This window comes from Littorina saxatilis, linkage group LG3 (assembly GCF_037325665.1).
Source record: "Littorina saxatilis isolate snail1 linkage group LG3, US_GU_Lsax_2.0, whole genome shotgun sequence".
NCBI lineage: Eukaryota > Metazoa > Mollusca > Gastropoda > Littorinimorpha > Littorinidae > Littorina > Littorina saxatilis.
In genome coordinates, this window is record NC_090247.1 from 69,421,815 (window position 1) to 69,426,742 (window position 4,928).

The 4,928-nt window shown below is 40.1% G+C and overlaps 1 long non-coding RNA gene across 1 annotated transcript; it reads right to left on the minus strand.

The window, feature by feature from the left end:
- Window positions 1–400: 400 nt before the first annotated feature.
- Window positions 401–4,597, minus strand: LOC138963108 (uncharacterized). The gene is made up of 6 exons (XR_011454713.1): window positions 4,320–4,597; window positions 3,781–3,822; window positions 3,188–3,266; window positions 2,255–2,376; window positions 1,588–1,634; window positions 401–603 (listed from the first exon to the last, which is right to left on the minus strand). It is a non-coding gene; the product is annotated as an uncharacterized lncRNA (long non-coding RNA).
- Between the last annotated feature and the right edge of the window lie 331 nt (window positions 4,598–4,928).

Consider the following 4,928-nt stretch of genomic DNA (forward strand, 5'->3'; position numbering starts at 1 on the left):
CACACACACACACACACACACACACACACACACACACACACACACACACACACACACACACACAGAGAAAGAGCATAGGTGAAAATGTGCAAGAAAGCGAGACACTAGATCTAGGTCTGTCTGTCTGCATGTAGCCTACTTACAAGGACACGACTGCCAACTAGTCTCGGCGCGCTCAAAATAATAATGACCGAGACTGTCAGTACTTCCTTCGCGTGACGTCTAACCCTCTTACGTCATAATGTGACGTCAATGTAATGTGACGTCTTCAAATGTTAGAGTTTCTACCACAGACATACACACGCACAGACGCACGCACGCACGCACGCACGCACAGACAGACAAAGTTACGATCGCATAGGCTACACTTACGTGAGCCAATAAAACAGATTTTGGGGCTGTACACAAGCTAATAGGATTAAACACGAAAGTCGTACCCAAGAATCGTCAAATACTTTTGCTAACAGCTATACTTTAAACATAAGAAAATATGATCTGCATCTCTTGTTATGAAGATGATGGCACTGGTCCACCGAAGTGCATGCCATATATGCTTTACTGTGCGCTCTCCCTCTCAATGGTCTTTCTCTGGCTGACTCGATTCTGAGGAGATAAAAGAAAACACATTCAGTACAAGCTGTAAAAAATAACAACAAAACTAGTATTACTTAAAGTAGCTGCTGGTTTCTGAGTATTTGATTGAAGGCCCAATCCGACTTGTAAGAAGTTTGCCCGACTGTCGCAGATTTGGTCAGGTAATTGCATGGAGTAAATTCATGCCTCAATTTGGTAACATACAAACTGCAATATTCTAAGGCTGTGAGTGTGAGAATACATCGGCGCCACTTTTTAAAAACTTTCTTTTTGTGTGTGCGCATGTTTTAGTGCCAAAAATGAAGAGGCCGAGTGCTCTCTCTGCAAAACTTGTGTGAAGCTTCAGAGCTCTATCAATGGTTTGAAAGAAAAAACATACTTTTCCATTTTTGACGTTCTTGTTCCCTTCCCTGTGAAATTTACTGTCCGTAGGTTACCGGATTTTGTTAATGTCCGTGAAAACCTCAACTATTCATTGCTGAGTGCCTAGTGATAGCTATCCCCCCCAACGACCTAGCACTGCTGAATCCTGATTCTTCCCATTGTTTGATTCTGTAATGAAATTGTGTAGTTGGTAGTTATGTGAGCTTCTTCTTGGGGGGGTGGGGTGGGGGGGGGGGTGGGGGGGGGGGGGGGGGGGGGGGGGGGGGGGGTGGGGGGTTGTTATTAAACCATCAGATTACAAAGTAAGACTTTGTTGTAATGTGCAGATATTTGTTCAGGTGCCCACGATTTTCTATGTGAAAACATGTTGCTAACTAACATGAACCCAACCATAAAACGTGATGTAGGTGAGTAGCCCATCTAGAAAAAAAGAACCTGTTCTAATTCGGAATTAGAACAGGTTCGTTTTTCTAGATGGGCTACTCACCTACATCACGTTTCATGGTTGGGTTCATGTTAGTTAGCAACATGTTTTCAAATTCTCATCAGGCAATCACGGCTGACACTAAACACAGAACAGGTGGGAGAGACATAATTCAATTTACTCACCTTCCTTGCATTGTGAGACTGGCCATATGAATCTGCTGAAGTAGTTCCTGCACATATTTAATCAAATATGTATCTTAATAACGTGTTAATATCGCTTGTTCTAGCAAATCAGACTTGACAGTTTTCTGAAGGCTTGCACAATGTAAGAGCTTGCCTGTCCCCAATCATTACAATAAGAAACAACATCTAGTATGCAAGTATTTTCAGGGTATGAAGGTTTTAATATAATGTCGGTTCTTCTGGGGGCATGGAGAAACACCTTACACAAAGTAGAACATACACAACAAATTTCAAACAATTGAGGTCACACCATAGTTTTACTCACAAACAAACAACAGCAATACAATAAACAGTCTGCAAACGCCTACATGTTGTCTACACTAGGTATAAAGAAACAAAGAAGCACATGAAGACGGGCTTTGTCAAGTAGACCATTATAGCGAATGAGCAACAGCTGATGATCCAAACGACCAAATTGACATGATTTCCCCTTATTCAGTTTGTGATTGTAGTCATATTGACGATGCATGACTTCAATTTTTCAAAGTAAGTCTCCTGGTGCGTTTACGGATACATTCATTGTCACAATTACGACATGCTAATGTCTAACCTGGGTAAACTTCAATTCATGACTTTTTTCAAACTGGCATAGAAATTATGAGCATACCAGAATTATTTTCCTGTTAGACTGTCTTCTTCTTTTTCTTCTTCTGCGTTCGATATTCAATTCATGGCTGTCATATCGTCAGGTCAGTGGCTGCCATGAAGTCTGCAGTCTTCAGTGTCGGACTGTCAAATGATATTGTAAATAACATAATTTTGGGGTAAAAAATCAAAAGGTATGAGAAATAATCCTTACTTTTTTTGTAATAACCCTCACCACCAATTGTTTTATTTCATTTCCATTTTAACAGATTTAGCACCTCTCCGAAAGCCAGAAATACACTTTAAATCCCCCTCCCCCCCCTTGGCCCCCCTTCATAAACTAATTAAATAACTAATTAAGGAAAAAAATCCTTACATCATAAAAAATCAGAACCACGAAAACCACCCCCCACCCATCCAATAAAACCTGAATACAAAAACACTTCAAAATAAAAAATGAAAACATTTAATTCCACTTACAAAATATAAAAGTTGTTATGCTTTATTTTCATTATCTGTTTACAAACACATAAATTGCTGTGCAAATCTTTTTAAAAACATCAATGCCTGAGACACCAGTAACCTGTTTATAGTGTTGACCTTGTAGCTTTTCAGTTTAAGAGGCTGTTCTGGAATCTGCACTAAAGTCAAACATAACCATGAATACCGTGGGAAAAATATTACATCACCAAGACCGAAAAAATAACACCAACCGACACTCCTCACCCTTATTTCACCCACTATGCCAACCCAAAGACTGGAAAATAATAATCAAATACAGAATGAACAAAAATGCTTGATTTCATTTCTTCAATGATAAGTTGAAAATCTTCATTCTTCATAATAATGTTATTGGCATAATGTGTAATTGCCACAATTTACAGAGTTTAATGAAAAAATGATGCGATAAAAATCAAAGTGAAAACATTTGTTTATAAACTGATACCTTATTTACCTTGTGGCTTGTGTGCCCCATGTTTAGGAGCGGCTCAAACGTCCTCTGCTCCTCAGTCTGCAAGAAATTAAGCGATGGCCTGAAGGAGAATGGAAAAAAATCCCTTGTCAGCACCATGTGTATGTGTGTGGGTGGGTGTGTTAGATAAATAGGCGGGGGGGAGGTGCAATAGCTACCACGCCTAATGCAGTCTGCATAACAAGTGCAACACTTCTACAGAGCTTTTATGATACAAAGCTTCAAATAAGAAACACATTACAATCAAATGAAAGCTGAGCCTGTCATTGCAAAATAAGGAATATACAACAATCCAGTGGCATGTAAAATATTGTTCCTTCAGAAAGATGGCTCTGACAGCAGAAACAATTTAACTTGGAGTTTGAGTCAAAAATTATTTCTCTACATTAGCGAACGTAGGCTACTTGCAGTTATACCCCTCACACATGAAATATTCACAGATTGAATAACAGTTTGTTCCCAATGTTGCTTCCGTGTATCGGTTAGATCCATCTCGGTTAGATCCATCTGCAGAGTACGGATTGTCATCCGTTTAAAAAGGAAAAACAATCAGAACTTATCAGTGATCAACCTACCTTGCAAGAGTGGGGTGAAACACTCACTTCCTGCCAACATGTCTGCAAAAAAAAAAAAGGAAACAATGCCAATGAAAGCTTAAAATGATTCTTGTGTTCAATATGTGTACACGTGCTTCATTTCTGGGGTGAAAGTGTAAAATATATCGATGGATTGATAGAACAATATAGCCTCAAGTTCACCGCACCAAAAAATACTTATCAATCAACATTGTCATCACTCGATCAGCTATTCCATCTCTTTCATTTTGATTAGTGCTTTTGTGAACAAGAAACACTTAACAAGTGGCTCTATCCCAATCCCATCTCCCCCCTTTCCCCTATCCCATCTCCCCCTTTCCCTCGTCGCGATATAACCTTCGTGGTTGAAAACGACGTTAAACACCAAATAAAGAAAGAAAGAAATCTCTTTCATGTGTGTGTGTGATGGTGTGTGTGTGTTTGTGTACGTGTGTGTGTGTGTGTGTGTGTGTGTGTGTGTGTGTGTGTGTGTGTGTGTGTGTGTGTTTGTGAACAAGCTTTGAAAAACGTATGTTTACCTTGCTCTAGATCTACTGATTTTCGTAGGCGGAGACTTCTCTGCCGTGAGGGCGGCTTCGTTTCCCTGGCAGAATTCAACATCTTGTACAGATCTGCTGGTGATTTTCTTTTCCTCCGCTTCGTGAGTCACTTGATCCACAGATTTAACGAACATTGAATGTTCTTTTAGTTCTTGTGACGGAAGTACAATCAAGGAATTAAGTGGGCATTCCTGAGTCCTCTGCTGACTTCATGTCCACAAAGTAAATCGCACAAACTTGCAGGGTTTGAAGGGTAGTTTATTGCTTTGAAGAAGAACAGCTAGTCGTCGCTGCCCGTTCAGCATTCTTCGCGCGACTTTTGCAGAGGAAGGCAATGCAGTTTTTTTTCCCTGCTGAATGTTGCCAGGGTGCACAAACTGAGAAAGCATTCCCGATTTTCCACAATGTTCTACTTCTTTAGAGTCTTTTGCACAACATGATTTATAACTGCCAGTGTACGTCTAATTCATGATGCCTACCTGACAGCTGGGTCAAAAGTTACGTTCGAGAAAATATTCGAACTAAGTTCCAAACAACTCGAAGAGCAGACATGTAACATGTGGGATTTTGGCAAGCGGAAACGCCGTA